Below are 27,041 nucleotides of genomic sequence, written 5' to 3'. Positions count from 1 at the left end.
ATAAAATATGGCAAAAAAAAATGACAGAATGTACGTGATTACAGTGCATAAGACTGCAACATGCATCTCTCTAGGAGATTCTCTCCCTTGGCGTATCTGAAGACACAAAGCTATGTTGTGCTCTGGCCAATGGAGAGAATCACATGGAAGCAACCAAAGGTAGTCTCTGACTGAAATCCAGGTAAGAAACGGACTCTCAGTCCTATAGCCCACAAGAAATTGAATGCTATCAACAACCACAACAGCATGGAATTGGATCCTTCCTCAATCAAGTCCCAGAAGAGAAAGCAGCCCTGGATGACACCTTGATTGCAGCCTTACAGAGGACTTGCAAAAGACTGCAACTAGCCATGACCAGACTCCTAAACCACAAAAACTGTTAGATAATAAATATACGTAGTTTCAGGCCACTCAATAATGGCAATATTGTTACAGAGCAATAGAAAGCTTATACACCCTGAAGTGAAGACTTAAATACTTATTTTACTGCTTTTAAGCACAGGATTTTAGATTATAGGACATTATATATAAATAAAATTATTTTATAGAAGTCAATATAAGAAAAGCAACAATAGATTTCCTTTTCAAGATAGCAAACTAATCACACCTTTCATCTTTTATTCCTTCATATAAAAATCATTAGAAAGAAGAAAACACACAGATACACATATATAACAACAATCCACCCCCCAAAATAGGGCAGACACTATTAATTACCAAACCAGCAACCATTCCCATATGATCCCTCCCTTTATTTCTTTCTTATAGAATTTTTATTTTGTTCAGGTATTTTGAAACCCTGAACTATTACAAGTGACACTTCTCTCAGCCAGGGTTAAATCTTGACTAGTTTAGACCACTATTTGACAAATATTAATATACACTCAAATCACCTGGAGAATTTTATTTAAATGCAGACTCTGGTTAACTAGGTCCCAACTAGTACCTAATGCTGCTGATCAAAGTAGCAAAAGGATAGAGGCAGACCTATGGTGGTTTGGAGCTGTTATGTACCCCAAAAAAGGCCATGTTCTTTTAATCCATTCCTGTGGGTACAGACCTATTGTGGGTTATCTCAATTATTTCAATTTGGTTAAGTTATCTCAACTGAGATGTGACCCAGCCCATTCAAGATGGGCTAAATCCTTTTATTGGAGTCCTTTATGAGAGGATAAGACAGGAAGAAAAAAAAAAAACAGAGTTTAGAGAGAGGCCAGAGAGAAGCTGAGATACAAGGACATACACAGAGAAGCTGTGAGAGCTGCTGAAGCCAGAAGTTGAAAGCAAAGAACCAGAAGAGATTTAGCAAATGGAAACAGAACACAAAGTAATTTTTATTCATCATCTCTCCCAGTGACTGGTTTTCAAAGGGTCATGTGATGGATAAACTGTGAGCAATTAAAGGTAAGTAGAGGGCCTGGTAAGATTTTATTTGATTTTTAAAAAAGAAATACAAGGACGGAAAGTACTTCCACAGATTTTTATGTTCTTGAGTGAGAACTTGATGTCACAAACTACTTCAGCCATCTTGAGAAAAGGAAAAATAGCAGATGTGATTAAAACAGAGAAGAAGAAAATGGTGTGGATCATTGCTGCATTCATTAAATGTTAAATTAACAAGCCCAAAATACCTTAATACCTTCAGACTTCATGCTATGACACATAGTTTCTCTTAATGTTTAAGTATACTTTAGATGAGATTTTGATTTACAATTAAAATCATCACAACCAGTGAAGGAGCCAGCAAGAAATTTTTTAGAAGTCTTAAAGTATATACATAAAACAGAAACACATACAATCAAATGTAAACCCAGAAAACTTAAGGGACCTACGGGTGCAGAGCCCAACTTATTCTGCAGAAAGCTGGAAGTGCCAGACATTTAGAAGCAGAGGGCTCAAGAGAAATATAGAGCAGAAAGCAGGGGAACTACTCAAGGCTTTATGTGGAAGAACTAATACTCATTATCAGCCATAATAAAGAACAAAATGCTAACTAGCTAGCATTTTTCTCCCAAGGCAAAAAACTTAGGGATTAAAACAGTCTGGGGAAATGAGTACAAATACTTATAGATGAGTATGGCTTTCTCAGAACAAGGACTAATGAATTTCAGAATTTAAAGGTCCCTCACAGCAATGGCCAACTCCCCATCTGCTAATTCTAAAGTAAAACCCTAAGTCAATAAATCCTATACATATAAAAAAATACCCAATTAGCTTTTCATTTACTTATTAAATATGAGGAGATAATAATTAATCATTAAAGACCATAATTAACTAAAAAACTAGTCCTGGAAGAAACAAGCACTCTCAGCCTTCCAGAACAATTTACTCCTTACACTGTAGGGGTAGAAGAGCAGGGCAGGAATGGAAGAGACAAGAGATGGGGACTCTGGAGTGGGAAGTCAGAATCTGAGTAAAGTAAGGGATGTCGACAGCAAAGGCTGGGGGCGGGAGTGGAAGAATCAGAGCCAGAGGAGATTGAGGACATCCATATTTGGAAGCTTCCTGATGCCACATATCAGAACTCCAAGACAAGGTGAAATGGGCATCTGTGTAGAAAGACAACCTGACATGGGATGTCAGAAGACAAAGAGGGCATCCAGACTGAGGGATAGCCTTCTGAGGGATGTCAAAGCTCACAAATGGTGTGAGGAGTGGTGTCCATGCAGAGAGAAGGGAGTGGAGAGAGCACAGAATGGAGAGTCAAAACTCCATCAGGAGAGAAGAGTATCTGTACTAAGATGGGGGTTGATAAGCAGTAATGGGAGATTCTTTACATTCAGGAAGACTGATTGAACAAATAAATACATAAAGGACAATGGAAGCCAAGTTTTTCTATGTCAGAAAAGGGAGTCAGAAGAAGTAAACAAAAATAAAATAAATTGAAATGAGTAGTAACAGCATGAGTTTATGGTTTTCAATATATAGATAAATATACAGATGAAAATGTATGTGTATGTATGTGTATATACCTAAATAGATGAACATAGACATACTTTCTGCACACACAGCTCCTGCAACCAGTGATACCCCAATGTCAATGAGCACACCTAGTACTCAAATCTTATAACTACCACTTTCTAGTAAAAGTAGATGGAAAATGATAGGATGGAAAAAATATATACCATGCAAGTATTAGATAAGAGAGCTGGGGTAGCTATACTAATATCAAATAAAACAGACTTTAAGTCAAATACCATTATGAGGGACAAAGATGTTCACTACATACAGATAAAAGGGTCAACTCAACAAGAAGACTTAATAATTATAAATAGCAGAGTCCCAAAGTATCTGAAGTAAATATTGACTTGAATTTGAAGGAATAGGCAGTACTACATTAATAGAAGACTTGACCTGAATTTGAAGGAATAGGCAGTATTACATTAATAAAAGACTTCACTATACCAATTTCAATGGACAAAACATCTAGCAGAAAATCTGTAAAGAAATAGAAGACTTGAAAAATATTCTGTACCAAGTAGACCTAACAGACATATATAGAATGCTGCACACAACAGCAAGAGAATACACATTATTTTCACGTGCACATGGATCACTCTCCAAGACAGACCATATCTTAGGTAACAAAACAAGTATCAAATTCTAAAATGTTCAAATCATACAATGTATCTTCTCTGACCACAAACAAATGAAGCTAGAAATCAGTAATAAAAGGAGAAATGAAAAATTCTCAAATATATGGACACTGAAATATGTACTCCTAAATAACCAATGCATCAAAGAAAAAAATCACAAGCAAAATAGGAAATATCTTGAGGCAAATGAAAAGGAAAACACAACATACCAAAACTTTGCTGTTGGATGAAGCAAAGGCAGTGCCAAGAGGGAAATTTGCAAGTCTACATAATTACACTAAAAAGCAAAAAAAACTCAACTGAGAGTCCTTATCAGAAAACTAGACGATCAGAAAAAGAACAAATAAACCCAAAGTGAGTAGAAGGAAGGAAATAAGATTAGAACAGAGATAAAAGAGAAAAAAAATAGAATCAACAAAATTAAAATTTTAAAAATAGAACCAAAAAAATTAAAAGTTGGTTGTTTGAGAAGATAAAAGAAGTTGGCAAACCTTTAGCTAGGCTGACAAAAAAAAGGGAAGACACAAATAACCAAAATCAGAAATGAAAAGGTGGACATTACTAGCTGTGATAATTAGGTTCAGGCTTCAACGTGGCCAGGTGATGATGCCCCATTGTTCTGTTTCTGTAGACTTAAGTCATCAGTATGTGAAATTCATCTACGGCTGATTGCATTTGCAGGAGACTAGAGAGTATCTTCCACAATGAATGAGGTTTAATTTAATTAGCTGGAGGCTTAAACGAGAGAGAGAGATCAGAAGAGAGCTGAGCAGCTCAGCATATCTCACACCTCAAGGAATCACCCCAGGGAAAGCCGCTGGAACCCAGATGCCAGGAGGAGCAGGTCAGCAGACGTTTCCATGTGCCTTTCATGTAACAGAGAGCCTCAGATGAAAGCGAGCTGCCTTTCCCCTTAAGAACTATAAATTTTTAACCTAATAAATCCCCTTATTAAAGGCCAATCCATCTCTGGTGTGTGGCATTCTGGTAGCTTTAGCAAATTAAAACACTAGCAAATCCACAGAAATAAAAAGAACTATAAGAGGATACCATGAACAATTGTACCACAACAAATAATTTAGATGAAATGTACAAATTCCTCGAAAAACACAAATTACATACACTGACTCAAGAAGAAACAGAAGATCAAAAAAACATTAACTAGTAAAGAGATTGAATCTATAACTGAAAACCTCCCAACAAAGAAAAGCCCAGGACAAGATGCTTCATAGGTGCATTTTACCAAACACTTCAAGCCTCAAACCCTTCCAAAAAATTGATGAGGAAGGAAAATCACTTAACTCATTTATGAAATCAACATAATCTTCATACTAAAGCTACATAAAGATATCACAAGAATAGAAAACAAAAGACCAATATCCCTTATGAACACAGATGTAAAACTTGTCAACAAAACACTAGGATACTGAATGTAACAGCACATCAAAAGAATTACTCATCATGATCAAATGAGATTCATCCAAGGTAGGCAAAGGTTGTTGCAACATAAAATCCATTAATGTAATATACCATGCTAACAAAACAAAGGGAAAGAAAAACTCATGATCATATTAATTGACACAGAAAAGGCATTTGACAAAATCCAGCACCCCTTCTTGATAAAAACTCTTAGATAATTAGAAGGAAACTTTCTCATCATGATAATGGCATCTATGAAAGTCCCAAAGGCAGCATTCCCTATAAGATCAGGAAAAAAAAACAAGGCTATCCACTGTCACCATTGTTAGTCAACACTGTGCTGGAAGTTCTACCTAGAGCAATTCGGCAAGACAAAGAAATAAAAGGCATCCAAATTGGAAAGGAAGAAGCAAAACATTCATTATTTGAAGACAACATGATCTTAAATACAGAAAATTCTGAAAAATCCAAAACAAAGCTACCAGAACTAACTGAATTCAGAAAAGTGGTGAAATACAAAAACACAAAATCGGGTGTTCTATCATCAACATGGAAAACATCATTTCCTGGAAAATTCAGCCCTCAGAATCAACTAATTTTTAAACAGACAAATCCTACTTCGCTGGATCTTTAGAGTACATAGAAATAGAGAAAGACTCTAAAAATGCTAACTCAAAGAAAAACACCAAAAGCAGGTCAGAGATTTCTGTCCTGGACCTGCCAAACTGAGTGGGGTCCTTCCCCGCACTCAGCCCCACAAAACTAGGGAGCTGCACAGAGGCAGCAAAGCCCAGGTCCCTCCTGCCCCAGGTGAAGACCATGAAACATAAACAAATCATAGGAGTTGGGGAGAAAAATTTGCACAAAAATAAACAGAATAGATCAAGATTTCCAGAGAAGGAACACTGGAAAAGAAGAGTTCTCCTGGATGTGAAACAACTGCACAGAAAAGGGTAATATTAAAAACTGTAGTACAGACTTCCGGAGGAGATGGCGGCTTAGTAAGACGCACGGGTCTTAGTTCCTCCTCCAGAAAAGCAACTAAAGAAACAGAAACAATACGAAACAGCTCCCGGAGTCACGACAGAGACCAAAAAGACAGTGTACCCCATTCCGGAACAGCTGAACGGGCAGGGAGAATCCACTGTGGTGAGATACCCGAGGGGCGCGCGTTTTCCCGGCCGGGGCGGCTGGCGACTGGGGTCCCCTCCACGCACGTGGCTCCCCGGTCTGACTGGGAATGTTGGATAGCGGGGCCCTCCCGTCACGCTTGGCGTCTCGGGCCAGCTGGGCAATTAGGACCGGCACTCCCCCAAGCCACGGCGGCCAGCGACCCCCGCCTCCACACGCGGTTTCCAGGGCCGACTGCCCCACAGACAGACGAGCGCCAGGAGCGCCACCTACTGGGCAGGAAAAGAAAAACAGAGCCCAGAGATTTCACAGAAAAACCTTTCAACCAGCTGGGTCCCACACCCAGGGAAATCTGATCAAATGCCCAGACACCAGCAGAAAATAATGGATGACGCTCGGAAAATTGAAGATATCGCCCAGTCAAAGGAACAAACCAATAGTTCAAATGAGATACAGGAGCTGAGACAACTAATGCTGAATATACAAACAGAAATGGAAAAACTCTTCAAAAACCAAATCAATAAATTGAGGGAGGACATGAAGAAGACATGGGCTGAACAAAAAGAAGAAATAGAAAATCTGAAAAAACAAATCACAGAACTTATGGGAGTGAAGCACAAAGAAGAAAAAATGGAAAAAACAATGGATACCTACAATGGTAGATCTAAAGAGACAGAAGCTGGAGGATGGAACATCCGAATTCCAAAAAGAAACAGAAACTATAGGGAAAAGAATGGAAAAACTTGAGCAGGGGATCAGGGAACTGAATGACAATATGAAGCACACAAATATACGTGTTGTGGGTGTCCCAGAAGGAGAAGAGAAGGGAAAAGGAGGAGAAAAACTAATGGAAGAAATTATCACTGAAAATTTCCCAACTCTTATGAAAGACCTAAATTTACAGATCCAAGAAGTGCAGCGCACCCCAAAGAGAATAGACCCCAAATAGGCGTTCTCCAAGACATTTACTAGTTAGAATGTCAGAGGTCAAAGAGAAAGAGAGGATCTTGAAAGCAGCAAGAGAAAAACAATCTGTCACATACAAGGGAAACCCAATAAGACTATGTGTAGATTTCTCAGCAGAAACCATGGAAGCTAGAAGACAGTGGGATGATATATTTAAATTACTAAAAGAGAAAAACTGCCAACCAAGACTCCTATATCCAGCAAAATTGTCCTTCAAAAATGAAGGAGAAATTAAAACATTTATAGACAAAAAGTCACTGAGAGAATTTGTGACCAAGAGATCAGCTCTGCAAGAAATACTAAAGGGAGCACTAGAGTCAGATACGAAAAGACAGAAGAGAGAGGTATGGAGTAAAGTGTAGAAAGAAGGAAAATCAGATATGATATATATAATACAAAAGCCAAAATGGTAGAGGAAAATATTATCCAAACAGTAATAACACTAAAAGTTAATGGACTGAATTTCACAATCAAAAGACATAGAATGGCAGAATGGATTACGACCCAGCAATACCACTGCTGGGTATCTACTCAAAGGACTTAAGGGCAAAGACACGGACGGACATTTGCACACCAGTGTTTATAGCAGCATTATCTACAATTGCAAAGAGATGGAAACAGCCAAAATGTCCATCGGCAGACGGGTGGCTAAACAAACTGTGGCGTATGCCTACGATGGAATATTATGCAGCTTTAAGACGGACTAAGCTTGTGAAGCATGTAATAACATGGATAGACCTAGAGAACAATATGCTGAGTGAGTCTAGCCCAAAACTAAAGGACAAATACTGTATGGTCCCACTGATGTGAACCGACATTCGAGAATCAGCTTGGAATATATCATTGGTAACAGAGACCAGCAGGAGTTAGAAACGGGGTAAGATAGTGGGTAATTGGAGCTGAAGGGATACAGACTGTGCAACAGGACTAGAACAAAAACTCAAGAATGGACAGCACAATAATACCTAAGTGTAATGTAACTAGGTTGGAACACTGAATGAAGCTGCACCTGAAATATGGTTTTTTGTTTGTTTGTTTGTATGTTTGTATCTTTGGTTTTTGTTTTTTTTCTTTTTCCTTTTTATATATATATTTTTTTATTAGTATTATTATTTTAATTCTCTTCTCTATATTAACATTCTATATCTTTTTCTGCTGTTTTGCTAGTTCTTTTCCTAAATCGATGCAAATGTACTAAGAAATGATGATCATACATCTATGTGATGATACTAAGAATTACTGAGTGCATGTGTAGAATGGAATGATTTCTAAATGTTGTGTTAATTTCTTTTCTTTTTTTTGATTAAAAAAAAATTAAAAAAACAAAAACAAAACAAAAAGAAAAAAAAAAAAAAAAAAAAAAAATGTAGTACATATCCAGGGCAAGAATTACATGCAAAAGAGCTGAGAAAATCCAAAGAATTAAACATGAGATACTCTAAAGGTCCAGAATAAATTGGACCCAGCATAAAGAAAAGACTTAATACTAAGCCAATCAACAAAACTCTAGGCAAGAGAGAGAAACTCACCTTCAGAGTTAATACATTAAAATAATCATATGACATCAAGAAAAAATTACAAGACAAACTAAGAAACAAGAAATATGGTTAAGTCAAGGGAACAAACTACAACTTTGGATGAGATACAAAATTTGGAACTACTCAAAGAGATAAAAACAAATTTCCAAATCAATTCAAGGAGATGATGGAAAATATTGATAAAAAATAAACTAATGGTGTACATAGGCCTAAAGAATATTAAGAAGACTGCATGCGTTTCTGGTTTGCTGAAGCTGCTGGAATGCAATACTCCAGAATGAGAATGGCTTTTAAACAGAGAATTATTAAGTTGCAAGCTTACAGTTCAAAGGCCGTGAAAATATCCAAATCAAGGCACCAACAAGAGGTTACTTTCACTCAAGAAAGGCTGATGCCATCTAGAACACCTTTGTCAGCTGGGAAGGCATGTGGCTGGCATCTGCTGTTGCCTCTGGCATCTCATTTCAAACAGCTTCTCCAGGGGTGTTTTTGCTCTTCAACTCCAAAGGTCTCTAGCTGTGTGGGCTCTGAAGCTTTTATCAACATGGTTCCCTCTTAAAGGACTCCAATAAGCAACCCCACCTTGAATTGGAGGAGATACATCTCCATAGAAACTACCTAATCAACAGGTCCCACCCATAATTGGGTGGGTCACATCTTTATGGAAACAAATTAATCAAAAAATCTCATCCATTATGGTGATGAATATACAACTATGTGATGATACTGTGAGCCACTGATTATATATGTGGATGGACCGTGTGTGAAGATTTCTCAATAAAAATATTTTTTTAATTAAAAAAAAAGATCCCATCCAGTAATATTAAAACAAATTAAAGAATATGGCTTTTCTAGGATACACAACAGTTTCAAACTGGCACAGTACATGAGCATAAAAAAGAATTCAAAAGTTTAAAAAGAAACATAAATTATGTCGATGAAAGCCACGATAATGGAGATTAAAAACATGTTAGAAGCATACAGTGGTAGATGTGAACAGGAAGAAAAAAGAATCAGTGAACTAGAAGTTAGGACAATCCAAAATCATACAGTCAGGATGGGCTATGGTGGCTCAACAGGCAGAGTTCTTGCCTGACATGCCGGAGATCCGGGTTCGATTTCTGGTGCCTGCCCATGCAAAAAAGAAAAAAGAAAAGAAAAGAAAAAAAGAATCATACAGTCAGAAGAACACCCTAGAGAAAAGAATAAAAAAATTGAAAGTATCTCTGAGACACATACCAATCAGAACTTCAAATGCAAAGAAAAAGAGAAAATTCTGAAAAGAGCAAGAAAAAAAGATTCATCACACACAAGGGACCTTCAGTAAGACTAAATGCTGATTTCTCTTTGAAACCAGAGGCAAGAAGGCAGTAGTATGATATACTTAAAATACTAAAGGACTAAAACTCACAGAAAAAAATTCTTTATCAAGCAAAACTGTCCTTCAAGAATGAGGGAGAGGGCAGGCAATGGTGGTTCAGTGGCAGAATTCTTGCCTGCTAAGCTGGAGACCTGGGTTTGATCCCCAGAGCCCACCCATACCAAGAAAAGAAAGAATGAGGAAGAGTTTAAAATATTCAAAGATAAACAGAAACTGAAAGAGGCCATCAAGTTTAAAATATTCAAAGATAAACAGAAACTGGAAGAGGCCATCAATAAAAGAAATGTCCTGAAAGAATTACTAAAGGGAGTTCTCCTGTTTGACAGGAAATGACAGGAGACAGTGGTAGTGTAGGATAAAGAAGTGAAGATTCAGTAAAGGCAACTAAAAGGGTAAATGCAAATAGTACTGGATCCTCAATTAATGTAATATACCTCTGTGCCAGTTTGAATATGTTGTGTACCCTAGAAAGCCATGTTCTTTAATCCTCATTCTATATTGCTGGGTGGGATCTCTATGATTATTTCCATGGAGATGTGACCCACCCAAGTGCAGGTGGTAACTTTTGATTAGACATGGAGATGTGTCTCTACCCATTCAAGGTGGAGTTGCTTACTAGAGCCCTTCTAGAGGGAACTATTTTGGAAAAAAGCTTTAGCGTCAGCAGAGCCCACACAGCCAGAGACCTTTGAGATGCAGAAGGAAAACACCCCAAGGAAGCCTTATGAAATGAGGAGAGAAAGCTAGCAGACATCGCCATGCACCTTCCCAACTGAGAGAGAAACCCCAAACTTCATCGGCCCTTTTTTTGGAGTTAAGGTATCTTTCTCTGGATGCTTTAGTTTGGACATTTCTATAGCCTTAGAACTGTAAATTTGTAACTTAATGCATTCCCTTTTTAAAAGCTGTTCCGTTTCTTGTACATTGCATTCCAGCAGCATGACAAACTAAAACAATCTTATTAACAAATTAAAGGGATGAACCACATGATCATATTGCTTGACAGCGAAAACACATTTGGCAAATTCAGCATCCTTTAAAAAGGACATATATGAAAATCCCACAGCTAACAACATATTCAACAGTAAAAGGCAGAAAACTTTCTCTCTAAGACCTGGAACAACACAAGGATGCTGACTGTTATTCAACATTATATTGGAATTTCTAGCTAGAGCAATTATGCAAGAAAAAGAAATAAATGCATATTTAAATTAGAAAGGAAGAAGTAAAACTTTTACTTTTTGCAGATGACATGATCTTATATCTAAAAAGTTTCAAAAAATCTACAACAAAGCTTCTAAGGCCAAAAAGTAAATTCAGTGAAGTGGCAGGGCTCAAGATCAACACATAGAAATCAGTACTATTTCTATATATTAGTAATGAGCAACGTGACAAGGAAATCAGTTGCAAATTTCATTTACATTAGCAACTAGAAGAATCAAATATCTAGCAATAAATTCAACCAAGTATGTAAAGGACTGGTAAACAGGAAACTACAAAACTTCGCTACAATAGATCTAAATAAAAAACTTTCCATGTTCAAGGATAAGAAAACTGAATATTCCTAAAATGTCAATTCTAACCAAAGTAATTTACAGACTCAACACAACTCCAATCAAAATTTCGTAAGCCTTCTTTACAGAAAAGGGAAAGCCACCTTCTTTACAGAAAAGGGAAAGCCAATCATCAAATTTAGAATGCACAACTCTGTGAATATACTAAAGACAGTGAGTGTACATTTTAGATGGAGTGTATGGTATGTTAATTTATCTCAATAAAACTGCTTTAAAAAAATTATATAGAAGGACAAGAGGCCCCAACGAATAGTGAAAGCCAACTTGAAAAAGAAGGACAAAGTTGACACTTTCAGATCTTAAAATACTACAAAGCCACAGTTTTAAACAAAACAGCATGGTACTGGCACAAGGACAGACATATAGACAAATGGAAAAGAACTGAAATTTCAGAAATATACCCTCATCTTTATGGCCAAAGATTTTTAACAAGGATTCCAAATCCACTCAATGGGGAAAGAATAGCCTCTTCAACAAAGTACTGGGAAAACTGGATGTACTGGGAAAACATGATGTACATGTAAAAAAGAATAAAGGTGGGTTCCCCTTTCTTCTCACATCATATACAAAAATCAACACAAATTGGATCATAGATCTAAATATAAGAACCAGAACTATAAAACTCCTAGAAGAAAACACAGGGAAGCATTTTCAGGACCCTGTGTTAGCCAGTAGTTTCTGAGACTTTCCTAAAGAAAAAATAGATAGATGGGACCGCATCAAAATTCAGAACTTTTGCACATCAAATGGACTTTATAACGAACACAAAAAGACAACCTACTCAATGGAGGGAAATATTCAGACATCACATATCCAATAATGTTTCAATTACTGGAATATATATTTTAAAAAATCTTACAACTCACCAATAAAAAGGCAAACAACCCACTTAAAAAATGGGCAAAAGACTATACATTTCCCCGAAGGCAGAAAAATGGCCAAAAAGCACATGAAAGATATGCAACATCATTAGAGAAATGAGACACCTATGCACTCTACTAGGATGAGTCCTATTAAGAAAAATGAAAGATAATAAGTGTTTAAAGAATACAGAGAAACAGAATCATTCATTCATTGTCTGTGGAACTGTAAAATCATGCAACCAATGTGCAACAGTTTGGCAATTCCTCAAAAAGTTAAGTATAGAATCAGCACCATATGACTTGGCAATCCCATTTGGATATCAACCCAAAAGAATTAGAAATCACAACAGATATTTGCACACCAGTCTTCTCAATAGCAGCATTTTCACAACTGCCAAAAGATGGAAGCAGCCCAAGTATCCAAAGGATGAATGGATAAAAAAAATTATGTGGTTTATACATACAATGGAATATTAATCAGCTATGAAATGGAATGAAGTTTTGGTACAAGCAACAACATGGATGAACCCTGAAGACATCATTCTGAATGAAATGTCTGACAAAAAAGAATATTATATGATCTCACTGATATAAAATAATTAGAATAAATATATTAATGGAGTCAGAAATTAGAAGAGAGGTTGCCAGGGATAGGGGCGGGGGTAGGGAAGGGGAGTTAATGTTTAAATCATGCAGTTTCTATTCGGAGTAATGGAGAAATTCTAGTAATGGACAGTGGTAATGGTGGCACAATACTGCGAAATGTTATCAATAACACTGAGTTACATACTTCAATGTGGCTAAGAGGGGAAACTGCAGGTTGAATGTATGTTTTAGAATACATTTTTTTAAATGGGACTCTATAACAAACTGTGAAGCCTAACATACACCATGGACTACAGTTAATAGTACAATTATAATAATCTTTTTTCGTCAATTTTAAGAAATGTACCAAACTAATGCAAGGTATTAATAATAGGGGGTGGGTTCATGGGAACCCTATTTTTTGCATACCTACTTTACTAATAAATTTTAAAACGTGAAGGAGAGACATTTAGGAAGAGGGCAGAACAGAGTGGACTAAGTTCACTCCTGCTCCATGGAACAAGATAGGGCATGGAGTGAAAATGACCAGGACTGTGGTCCTGGGGTGTGAGAAAAGAAACAAGCTATCTAGGGAGTTTTGGGGAGGGAAGACGCAAGGGGGTACTGGGAAGGGAGAGCAGGTTGTGTCAAGTGACTCCGATCCCCATCGGGAGCAGGCTGCGATGTGAGGGAAGGAACGATCAGAGGAAACTGATCGTCCATCCATTCCAGGCTGTCCAGGTGCTGGCTGTGGAGAGCTCCCTGCGTGGGTTATAGTTTACAACACCAGCCAAAAGCCCAAAAGCAGACCTGATCACCCACCAGGCAGGCAGCAATTGTCTTGCTGGGTGGCAGTAACAGCCAACCCGCAGACATGCTACAAGTCAGCTGATCCACCAGGCACTGGCGGCTCCACAATGGAGAGGATCAGCAGTCCGACCACTACAGGCCAGGAGCAGTTCCCTCTCCCCACGCCATGCATGCTGTTCAAGAGCCACTGCAGGCCAGAAGGGGTGAGCCTGAGGGAGAAGGAGCCTCAAGCGAGCCACCTGCAGGTGAAAAGTGATAAATGCAGTCCAGTTGCTACACTAAGGGAGGGGAGAGCCTGAGGGGAGCAGGTGCCTTGGGATGGCCACATGCTTGGGAGAAGGAGTAAGTACAGGCAAGCTAACTCCTCATCTACCAAGGATTTTACTTATTTTATTTTTTTATTACTAATCTTTTCCCCTTTTTCTTTAAAAATGTTATTTCCATATATTTTTATTAGTAGTATAATTGTTTTTTTCATTTTTTTGTTTTTATAAATATTTCATATTTTTCATTGACTTATTTTATATATTGTTTTTATTATTCTATTTTATTTCATTTATTTTCATTACTTTTTTCTTAAATTTACTTTCCCTTTGGTGGGTATCAGTCTAAGTTCACTCCCCATATATCTTGGGGTGCTTCCTTTTGACTCTGGGGCCTACTACTGTTGAGGTGTGTACTGCTGTTATTCTTATTGTGCGTATTCATATTTTTGTTATATTCTTATATTATTTTATTACTATTATCTTTACTTTTTCTTTTTTTTAAGTGCATAGATCAGGAGTTGAGCCTGGGTTTCCCACATGGTGGACAGCCATAATACCACTGAAGTACCCATGCATTCTGGCCTACCTCAAAGAGGCCCAAATAGAATAAATTTGAATAGGCCTATTCCAAGACACAAACTAAACAAATTGTTTCTGTGTTGATGAAACACAGAAAGTCCTGAAAGCAGCACGAGAAAAGCAATCTACTACATATAAGGGAAAACACATAAGAATGACTTCAGCCTACTCACAGACATCATAGAAGCAAGGAGGCAGTGACATATTTAAGATCCTGAACAAGGCTTCCATCCAAGAATTCTTTATCTAGCCAAGTTATCCTTCAAAATTAAAGGAGAGGATGGTATACAGGAAAAAGTACAATGAATGCAAGCTAGAGTCTATAGTCAACAGTAACACTGTAATATGCTTCAACTAAATGTAACAAAAACATGACAAAACTAAATATCATAAGGCAAGGGGCATGGGGGAGGGTAATAGATTCTTTGTGGAAGAAAAGAAAATGTCTTTAGATAGATAATTGTGGGGAAGGTATGTCTATTTACCTAGGTTACATTGTATGATGTATGAATAAAACTGTTAAAAAATGAATAGAGAAAAAAAGTGCTAGAGAAAAGGTGGAGAAAGAGATGTACCTATTCACTGTCGGTAGAGAAACTGAGAGGTAAAGTCCCTTGAAGGGCAGTCTGGTAGTTCCACAGGAGATTAGGGGTGAGGTTGTCATATGATCCTGAAATCCCACAGCTCAGTATATACCTGGAGGAATTAAATGTGGAGACATAAATGGATATTTGCATGCTGGTGTTTATGGCAGCAGTGTTTCCATCCAAAATGAATGGAGGTGGCCTAAGGGTACCGCCACTGAGGAATAGAAGGGGAAACTATGGCATATACATACAACGGACTACTGAGCTGCAAGAAGGAACAAAGTCGTGAGGCATGCAACTAGGTGAATGAACCTTAAGGACTGTACGTTGAGCGAAATGTCAAGAACAAAAGACATTATCATGCCTCACTTATATGGACTAGCTATAATATAAAAACTTGGTGAAATGAAGTTGAGAGCATGGGTTATCAGGTTGAGGCCTATTACAAAGGGTCCTAGATTGTAAACTCTTACAGCAGTCACTGTTGTAACTGTTATTTCTAAATTCTGAGATAATGAGCTGTTTGTATATAACCTGGTCATTTACAGAAACTTAGGGTATTTATGTGACAACTGAGACTCAGAGCTAGAGCTCTGAAGCTATAAAAGTCAACAGTACCCCATACAGCAACTGTTTAAAAAGTTGAAAAAGTGATCAGACTTCGACTAGAGATATGAAGGAAGCTGATCTGGATAGGACTAAGGTAGATCAGAATACAGGATAAAGGACGATATCGTACATATTTTAAAACTTCAACTTCTGTGCGAGACCAAGGGGAGAGATGTTTATTTAGTGCAAAACTTACATTTTGGGTAGCACATTACCTTATTTAACTTGAATAGTCAGTTAGTTTAGCTGAACACCATAAGTACATCGAATCTTGAATAGGGCATGAAATTTTGTGGGTTTGTCCCTGTAAGTGTAGAGCCCCAATATATCCCAAAGTAATCTGGGCAGTAATTTGCAAAGTTGCCTTGAGGGACTGGAGAGAAAGGAAGAAATATTAAGCTTCCCCGTTTGCTAATTCCTGACATTCTTGCAAGCAGTGAGGACAATCAATTCAATAGACTGAGCCCTCAATTTGGGGCTCGCTCCTATGAAGCTTATTCCTGGAAAGGAGAACCTAAGCCTACAGATAATTATGCTTAAAAGTCACCCCCAGAGAAGCTATTTTGTTGCTCAGATGTGGTGTCTCTCTCTACACCAACTTGGCAGGTGAATTCACTGCCCTCCCCTCTACGTGGGACATTGACTCCCAGAGATGTAAATCTCCATGGCAACATGGGACCCAGCACCATGGGAATGAGAAAGCCTTCTTGACCAGAAGGTAGAAGAGAGAAATGAGACAAAATAAAGTCTTAGCGGCTGAGATTTCAAACACAGTCAAGGGTTATTCTGGAGGTTATTCTTACACATTATATCCTTTTTTAGTTTATGGTACATTAGAGTGGCTAGAGGGAAGTACCTGAAACTGCTGAACACTGTTTCAGCAGCCTTGATTCTAAAGCAAGTCTGTACGCCTATGTATCTTTTACAATGTGACTGTGTAATGGTGAAAACCTTGTGTCTGATGCTCCTTTTATCCAGGGTATGGACATTAGAGTAAAAAAAATAAATAAATAAGGATAAAAAACAAATAAATAATGGGGGTGGGGGAAAAAGGGTAAAATTTGGGTAGAATGAAATACTGTGGGTCAGTGAGAAGGAGAGGTAAGAAATATGAGATGTATGAGTTGTCTTCTTTTTAGTTTTTTCTCTGGAGCAATAAAAATGTTCTAAAATTGATCATGTGAAGAATACACAATTACATGATGATACTTGTCAACCACTGATTGTAAATTATTAAACTCTCCCATCTGCAAAACCCTGGTTATCCTCCCAACTATTGGGAACTCCCAAGAAAATAAGCCAAGCCCTGGATTTCAAGGCTTGCTCTTGTGAAACTTACTTCTATAAGGAGAAGCTAAGACTACTTATAACAAGGCCTAAGAGTTGCTTCCAGTTTAGCCTCTTTGTTGCTCAGATGTGGATTGTCTCTCTCTAAACCCACTCCACAAAGAAAATCGTTGTCCTTTTCACTACATGGTAAAAGCCATTCAGGGGTGAAAATCTCCCTGACCATGTGGGGCATGATTCCCAAGGATGAGTCTGGCCCTGGCACCATGAGATCAACAACGCCTTCCTGAACAAAAGGGGGAAAGGAAGTGTAATAAAATAAGGCATCAGTAGCCAAGAGAGATCATATGGAGTTAAGAGAGGCTACTCTGGAGGCTGCTCTCACGCAAGCTTTATTTAGACAGTGCTAATTGCCATGATTTGCTAAACTCCAATCAGTATCACTCCTGTTGCTTCTTAGGAACATCTAGGGCTCAAACTGAGACTCTATAAAGGTTTCATGTACTAGGTTTGCCTTCCTGGCACATATAGTTCCCAAAGGGTTAATAGGTCAGATAAGTCCTGAAATCCAGAGGGACCAGCCTCTCCAGGATAATCAATCGGTTACATGTCCCTATTCTTCAGTGTGGACACTCTTTTTCAACACAAAAAAAGTTAGAACAGGCATTGCCCAAAGATTGCTATAGACTGGGAGAAGGATTAAAGGAGAAGGAGGTATAATAGAGGAAAATAGAATTTAACAAATGAGTATGGCTGCTGAATCACCATATTAATATTCCTTCTAGCCTCCAGTGTTTTGGAGCAGCTAGAAGGAAAAATCTGAGATGACAGAATGCAGCCTATGACAAACTCAGGGACCTGTCCTGTAACTACTTGTTGAAGTGTGCTTTGAAAATTATTGCTTTTATCTTTCTTTGCTTTGTATATATATTATATTATACAATAAAAAACAGTTTTTTAAAAAAGTGAAGGAGAGCCCTCACCCTGATTAACATGGAGGGAGAAGCTTCAGGGCTGTCACCCCATGGAAGCTTTGAACAAAAAGCAAGAACTGGCATAAACATCTTTCTCAAAGCTCCAGAAAACAGCTAAAGGATTGCAGTAACAGGGCGAGAACAGAATTTAAAAAAAGGCACTTAAAAGCATTCAGATTTCATGGTGTCCTGCCTGGCTCCTCACCAGCCCCTCACTGGTTCAACACAAGAACTAACCTGTGTTCCTTGTGAAGATCCCTGGTTTGGGTTCTAGACAGAGCAGATGCTCTCATGCACATGCTAAAAGCATATATGTTTAACCCATCCTATCTGATGGTATCCTGAGGGACTTACTGTCTAAAAACTTGCCCACATGCAGAAGGCAGCTCACCAGGCTCTCCTACAGAATGCAGTGGAAGAGCAGTCTAGTGGATGCCTGGTCAAGGTATTGCTGGCTATAGGACATAAAATGCAGAGCTCAATACCATGATGAAACTGTTTTCTAGGAAAGAGGGGACAATCATATCTGTATAAAAGGGGAACTCCTAAGGGCCAAAGAGCCAAGCCCCACACAAGATGCAGGCACAGAAAGGACAGGGAGGCCCCTACACTTTGGCCTGGAGCTAGTCTCCAAACTCATCATATTGATTAGCTCTAAAGCAGAGTGCACACATAGATCAATCTGCAAAGACTGAGAAAGGTGTTTCTTTTTTTTTTTTTTCAATTTCTTTGTTAGCTCCTGGCATGCAAGGAAACTGTCATAATACTAGCTGGATACAAACTTAAGGAACAAATATTTCAGAATCTAAATTCCAGCAATAATATATGAAAAAAATGTCCAGGTTTCAACAAAAAATTTAAAAACAGGGAAGTGATGGCTCAGGCAAAGAAGATTAAAGCATTAGAAATCAGCAATGGTAAGAATCAAACCTAGAACATTCTAGAAAAAAATTATCTTGAACATGCTCAAAGAGCTAAAGGAAGATATGGACAAACAGCTAAAGGAAATCAGAAAAGCATTAGAAGAACACAAAGAGCTCATCAAAAGAGAGACAGGAGTTATGAAAAGGAATCAAACTGAACTGAAGACCACAGTAGCAGAAAATAAAAATTTCCTAGAGGGCTTCTATACCAAATTTGGAGCTAGCAGAAAAAAAGAAATCAGTGAACCTGAAGCTAGGACAACTCAAATTATCCAATCAGAGGTGCAGGAGGAAAGAATGAAGAAGGAGCAAAGAATGCGGAAAACTGAACAGAGCCTGAGGAACCTGGTTGGGATATCACTGTGGCAGTGTCCCAGAAGGAGAAGAAAGAGAGAAAGGAGGAGAGAGAATGTTCAAGGAAATAGTGGCTGAAAACTTACCAAATGTGATGAAAGACATGAATAAATACATCCAAGATCCTCAAAGAACTCCAAAAAGGATAAACCCAAATAGACCCACACTACATCAGATCAGACTGTCAAATGTCAAAAATAGAGAAATCTGAAAGCCACAAGAGCGAAGCGACATGTCACACACAAGGGAGCCTCAATGAGAGTAAGTGCAGATATTCATGGCAAACCATGTACATAAGAAGACAGAGGAAGCATATTTAAAGTGCTGAAGGCAAAAAAAACTGCCAACCATGAATTCTATATCTGGCAAAACTGTTTTTCAAAAATGAGGGACGGATTACGACATTCCCAGATAAAAATTGAGGGACTTCATCACCACCAGACTGGCCCCAAGAAATGCTAAAGAGAACTCTGCAGGTTGAAAGGAGAGGACATTAGACAGCTGAAGACTGAAAAATATGCAAACTAGCAGAAATAGAATTTGGACACTTGCAGGTTACTAGGAATGGGTTGCAGGGGCAATGGTGAGTTGATTTAAAATGAGTATAGGGTTTGGGGTGAAGTTGAAAAGTTTTAGTAATGGGTGTTGGGGAAGGTACTGCAACAATACAAAGGTGGCAAATCCCAATGTGTGGCCACCTTGAGAGGATCTGGGATGGGAAGACTTATGTTGTACATGTGTTTCCACAATTCAAAAAAAAGAGAGTCATTAAAAAGATAATAGCAATTAAATGCAAGACATGATCCTAGACAGGATTTAACAAAGGACAAAAAGACTCAAAGAGATGTAAGCAAAACTGGAATATAGAATGTAAGCTTTATAACAACGTTAAATTCCTTGAGCTTAATAAGGGCATTTAAGGTGATTATATAAGTAAATATATTTTGTTCCTAGAAATGTACATGGAAGTATTACGTGTTCAAGGAGTATGATAAGTGCAAACTCTCAAATGTTAAGGAGATAGAACGACAGAAAGAAGAATGTAAGGATGGAAAGATAGAAAGATGGGAAGAAGAGAGGGAGGGAGGGAAAAGGTAGCAAAATGTTAAAATTGTTGGCTCTGGGAATCTAGGGGGTAGGGGTATGCTGAAGTTCCCTGTATAGGGTTTTATTATTTTTGCAACTGTCCTGAAAGTTTGAAATCATTTCAAATTAGAAGAATTAAAAATAATAGTAATAAAACAGATCTTACCAAAAAAAAAAGACAAAAAAAATAAACTAATAACCCTAAAATATAATCAGAAATCAATTTTAAAATGGCCTCAAAAACAGTTCTCAAAAGTACAAGTTTGTTTTAAAGATTAATTCTTTGAAACCACCATAGACTACAAAACCAATCTTCAGAGCATCAATATTTGGAATAATAACAGATATTAAGACCAAAATCTGTACCCAGAAATGTACTCCTTCAAATAGAAGAAGTTAAAGTGCCAATAAATGGAATTCAACTGCATGACTGGATAATTAGCCACTGCAACCAAGCAGGGTCTGTCAGAGGAGAATCTAATTTATCATATAAACAGATAAATAATAAAGTCTATACAATCCACACAGATTCTAAAATAGCATTCAATTAATTTTAGCCACTGTGGGTTTAAGGATATGGGTGTGGATATGGGTCCAAGGAAAGAGCTCCTAATATGAGGACTTTTAACTCAATCTTTGCTCAGAGAACAAGTGATTTGAAATAAAACTAGCAATTTAATCTTTCTCGGCATAACTATATTTATACTAGGGCTCTGGTCCTCAGCCAGGTTGATTTTGTCCCACAGGAGATTTTTAGCAATGTCTGGAGACATTTTTGCTTGTCACAGCTGGGGAGATGCTGCCAGCATCTCTAGTGGGTAGAGACTAGGGATGCTGCTACAATGTGCAGAACAGCCTCCGCCAGCAAAGAACCATACCTCACCAAAAATGTCAATAAAAAATTGCCAAGACTGAGAAATTCTGTTTAATTAGGGCAACAAAATACATATAGATTTTCATCTCACACCATATCCCAATATCAAGTCTAGCTGAGTAAAAAGAACTCTTAAAATTCACAAGAATGAGATGGTATAATTTAGGACTGCCTAGAGTGGACAGTGATGGTGATTAAATATACAAATGAAAAAATGTTTTTGTAGGAGGAAGAACAAAGTAATGTCAGTACTGCAGGGTGTTGAAAACAGATGGTATATAGGCAAAAGTACAATCAATGTAAGCTAGGGTGTCAAGAGTAACATTGCAATATGCTTCCACTGAATGTAACAAAGGCATTATGTCAAAACTAAATGTCAACAGGCAGGAGCACTGGGAAAGGGGTATGGATTCGTTATGGAAGAAAAAGAAATGTATTCAGATAGCATACATGGTGGTGAATGCATGTCTATACACTTAGGCTGGATTGTATGATGTGTGAATAAAAGTACTTTAAAATGGTCACAGACAATTGGTAGAGAAAATGTGGAGAAAGAAATGTACCTATTCACTGTATTTAGGTATACTGAGAGGTGCAGTTCCTTGGAGAACAGTGTGGTGGTTCCAGAGCAGGCTAGGGGTGGGTTTGTCATATGATTCTGAAACCCTGTTGCTCAGTATATACCTGGGGGAACTAAGTGTAGGGGCACGAATGGGCATTTGTACACTGGTGTTTCTGGCAGCAGTGATCCTGATCCACAATGAATGGAAGTGGCCTAAGGGTATAACAACTGAGGAATAGAAGGGGGAACTACAGCGTATACATTAGAAGGCATGAAGTTGTGAGGCATAGAACTAGACAAATGAATCTTAAGAACTGTATGTTGAATGAAATGTCAGGAACAAAAAGACAAATACTACCATACCTCAATTTGTAAGCTCTTATAGCAATCACATATATTCAGGAGGTAGAATTGTTTTCTACGTTCTGAGATACTGAGTATTTGCATATAATCTGGTCCTTCCCAGAAACTTCAGGTATTTATGTGACTGAGAATCAGAGCTCTAAAGCTATGAAAGTCAGCAGTACCTCATACAAGAAAAGTTTAAACAGTTGAAAAAGTAATCACTCATAGAACAGAGATATGAATGAAACTAATCTGGATAGGACTAAGGTATATCAGAAGACTGGGTAAAGGATGTTATTGTCCATAACTTAAAAAACTTCAACTTCTGTGTGAAACTAAAGGGGTAGATGTTTATTTGGTGAAAATTTATATTTTGGGTAGTGCATTTCCTAATTTAACTTGTATGGTCAGTTTAATTGAACACCATAAGTACAGGAGATCTTGAATAGGGCATGAGATTTTGTTGGTTAGTGTGATGCCCTGATAAATCCCAGAGTGATATGGACAGTGAACAAAGAAGTATTTGCAGGATCCCCTTAGGGGAATGGGGAGAAAGGGGGAAAGATTCAACTTTTCCCATTTGGAGAATTCTGAACTCTTATAAGCAATGGGAACAATCAAATCAACAGGCTGAGCCCCCGATCTTGCAGTTGGCCCCTATGAAACTTATTCCTGCAAAGGACAGGCTAAGCCTACTTAAAATTAGGCCTAAGAGTCACCCCCAGAGAACCTCTTTTGTTGCTCAGATGTGGCCTCCCTCTCTCTGAGCCAACATGGCAAAGGAACCCATTGCCCTTCCCATCCTATGAGGAACATGACTCCCAGGGGTGTTAATCTCCCTGGCAACATGGGATAGAAATTTCAGGATGAACAGGAACTTGGCATCAAGGAACTGAGAAAACACTCTTGACCAAAACGGGGAAGAGAGAAATGAGACAAAACAAAGTGTCAGTGGCTGAGGGTTTCAAACAGAGCCGATAGGTTATCCTGGAGGTTATTCTTACACAGTATATAAATATCCCTTTTCAGTTTATGGTGTATTTGAGTGGCTAAAGAGAAATACCTGAAACTGTAGAGCTGTGCTTCAGTAGCCTTGTTCTTAAAGATGACTGTATGAAGATATAATTTTACAATGTGATGTGCGATTGTGAAAACCATGTTTCTGATGTTTCCTTTATCTAGGGTATGGACAGATAAGTAGAAACATGGATAAAAAAATAAACAGCGGGAACAAAGGTTAAAATATGTTGGGAGATGGAAACACTAGTGGTCAATGAGAGGTAGGGGTGAAGGGTATGGTATGTATTAGTTTTTTTCCTTTTTATTTCTTTTTCTGGAGTGATGTAAATGTTCTAAAAAATGATCACAGTGATGAATATACAACTACGTGATGATATTGTGAGCCAGTGATTGAACACTTTGTATGGAATGCTGGCATGTTAAGAATGTTTGCGTTTGTATGCTGTTTTGTCAATAAAAACTTTTTTTAAATCCATAAGGAAAAGTAAAACAATATAAAATAAATGGAAGGAAGTTTTTTTAATAATACTGTACAAAAATATTGATGTCAATATTACCAAAGTTAAATTAAAATTTTAGAAGCAATTTAATGTTTTAACAAGTAGGGAATTATGACAAGGTAAATAAATATACTTAGTTGCATATTATATAGCCATTAAAACTTTTTTCTGAAAAATGTGTACTAACAATAAAAAGTACATATAATCAATGAAAACAAAGAAAAAATAATATATACAGTACATTTTTCAAAATCTATGCAGAAAACAATGGAACAAAATCTTAAAAAATGTTTACAATGAGTGGAGTAAATACTGAGATTATCTTTGTTTTCCTACTGTTCTCTAGGAAATATATTTTTTTGATAATGAAAAACTGCTTCATGAAAAAACAACATAAACAATTAACACAAATTTCAAACAGGTATGAGTCGTATGGGCATTCACTAGGGAATGACAACTCAGGTTTGGTCAACACAACGTAGCAAATTTTATTCTGTATTATACCACTGATTATATCAGTGCTCAAAATATTAAGCATTAACCTTTGTTTATTATAGCAAATGACAAAATACAGAAAATTATGTAAAAATTAACAGAAGCATATTTCACTATAAGAAGAAAATTGATTATAAAATTTACTGCCAAATAAGCAATAATATGATAGAAACACTTTTATGGCTCCACCTCATCTCTTCTACTTTTAAACACACACACACACATACACATACACAGAGATTAGTTCCATATACTTGTATCACATACCCAAAAAGAAAAGAGAAGGAAATTCGGTATAAGGAAAATTTTGCAAGGTATTGCATTCCTTCTAATATTATAAATTAGGAAAAAGTGGCAGATATGCAGACAAATGACAAAAAAACACATTTTAACTTAATTTAAAATGACACATTACTTAAGAATCAGACTTAAAAAAAAAAGAAATTACCATGTACATGTGATTAATGCCTCCTAAAATTCTAAAAGCACACAAGATCCATTTAAATAGCAAATTGAAAAATTCAATTACATATTAATTCAAATTTTTATTTCCACTAATAACTTTGAGAAAACATCACATTAGTTTTAAGTATTTTGAGAAAGACAAAACACCACACAGGTATTCTTCATATTTTATAGACCCACCAAAAATAATCCCATGATATCCTATTGGATAAACATGTAAAAGACTTATAAGTAACAGTTAAAATGTTCTTAAAACAAAATAATTACCCAAACAGATTAACAATATGTAATACCAATCCACAGTTTGGTGATACTTAAATTTCTTTATTTCTGAGCCATGCTAGGACAGTCATTTCAATTCTTACTACTTTCTCTGTTTAACTCAACATTCCAGCGCTCTCAAAATGTTTTAAAAAATAATTAAAGACGTGCTTTGAAATTAGACCAATGCAAGTTCAGACTAATGCAAATCTGATCCTGCCTCCTTCATGATGTCTCTGACCTTGGGCAAGAAACAATCTCTCTAACCTTAATACCCTAATCTAAAGTGTGGAAAAGTAATTTACCTCATAATGCTGTTGTAGGGATTAAGTACTCACTACAGTGCCCAGGATGGTAATCATTCATCAAATGCTAATAGTTACCAAAATATCAGCGAAAAAGAAATTTAAAACTTACTAGAAAATGAGAAGTTGCTACAAAGACAATTTCACTCAATTGTAAGTAGGTTTTCAAAACATAATGAAGTTATACAGTCACAAGAAACTGTAAATACAGAGTCCTGAAAATTTTTGAAGTAATCATTTTAATTTCTCCATGTTTCTAAGTGTCCACCTAACATACATACACATACACCCAAAAAAAACCACTTAAAATCAAAAAACACAAATTCTTACAATCAAAGAATTTTTTTAATTCAAGTTACCAAAAGAAAGTATCTGGCCAAGGTTAAGAATAGGTAACTATTTTGTATTCATCTTTGTATTCCCCCAGATTCCAACAATGCCTGACATCCAGTATGTATATACAATGGTTATTTGTAGCACTGAACTGAAAGATACTACACTGCCTAAAAGTTTACATTCATATTTCAATTAAATTTGATTTGCAAGGAATTTAGTTTTCTTATGCATAGCATAATGCAAGTAAAATGGTACTCAACATTCACTGAACAAATATTTATCAATTATACTTAGTATTCATTCAGCAAATACTTACTAAGAGGCTACTATACTACAAGAAGGCACCTGCTCACGTGTCTTGGGATACATTACAGAAAAAAAAGCTCCTTGCCCTCCAGGAGTATATTTTCTAACAGGGTAAACTAGTAATAAACATAGTAAGTAAGGAAATTACAAAGTCAGTTACAATGTGGATAGCAGAAGGGATAAAATAAAAAGTAGGGCAGACTGAAAGGGGGGTTCAGAAATGCTTCTTATCTGTAATCCAAATGACAATTCCCAGTGAAAGAGTTAGTCATTTATTCCACATTTTAAACCAAAGAGTAAAAATTTGGAATAGGAAGGCCAGGGTTCAGATCCTGGCCTAGAATTAGTCACTTACCACTTCCATGTTTGTTTCCTAATCTGTTAAATGGGAATAGCAGTAGCCACAATGTATAGGTTATTGTGAGAATTAAATGAAATAATGTCTGTAAAGCGCTTAATACTGTGCCTGAAACACAGATATCTAAAAAATACTCACTGAATTCTAACACCTATCATAATAGACTGCAAGAATTCTGTCTTGTCCATCTTTTTATTTTGAGTGCTTCTTTCTGTGCTCAACAAATTTCAAGAAATATTTGCTAAATTTAAACCAAAGTTGGGGTGCAAGGGTAGTTCAGTGGTACAATTCTTGCTTGCCATGAGGGAGACCAGGGTTCAATTCCCAGGCCAAGCACCTCCCCCCACCCCCCAAAAAAGAAAATTCAACAAATGGTGCTGTAATAATGGGACAGTCACACGGAAAAAGAATGAAATGTGATCCCCACCATATACCATACCAAAAAAATTAAATTAACTGAAGTATTTATTGATTAAACAGACAAAACATAATTAAAATTATTATTCTTCTAAAACAAAAAATTAGCATGATAAGACAGACTAAAAATAAATAGAAATTCTAGAATGTGGGAAAGAAATCACATAACAGCTATTTAACAATCCTTAAGAACTTTTTTCAGATCACATACCTCATTGAAAATCTGATAAAAGACCCTTTTCCCAGAACAATTTTTTAACTAAACTTCA

General features: G+C 37.0%; 1 protein-coding gene across 3 annotated transcripts in view; it reads right to left on the bottom strand.

The window, feature by feature from the left end:
• CD2AP (CD2 associated protein) overlaps positions 1–27,041 on the bottom strand; it is a 189,852-nt gene that overhangs the window by 150,124 nt on the left and 12,687 nt on the right. Inside the window, exon 1 of one of the 3 annotated variants that reach the window (XM_077162008.1) lies at positions 238–357. The exons of the other annotated variants lie outside the window; for them this stretch is intronic. The gene's annotated coding sequence lies outside the window, so the exon portion shown is untranslated. Of the gene's footprint in view, positions 1–237; positions 358–27,041 lie in introns of those variants that run through there. 3 annotated transcript variants of the gene reach the window in all.

The sequence above is a fragment of the Tamandua tetradactyla genome, chromosome 5 (genome assembly GCF_023851605.1).
Source record: "Tamandua tetradactyla isolate mTamTet1 chromosome 5, mTamTet1.pri, whole genome shotgun sequence".
NCBI classification, from domain to species: Eukaryota; Metazoa; Chordata; class Mammalia; order Pilosa; family Myrmecophagidae; genus Tamandua; species Tamandua tetradactyla.
Note: the sequence above shows the minus strand (reverse complement) of the source record. Positions and strands in the feature narration are given on the sequence as shown.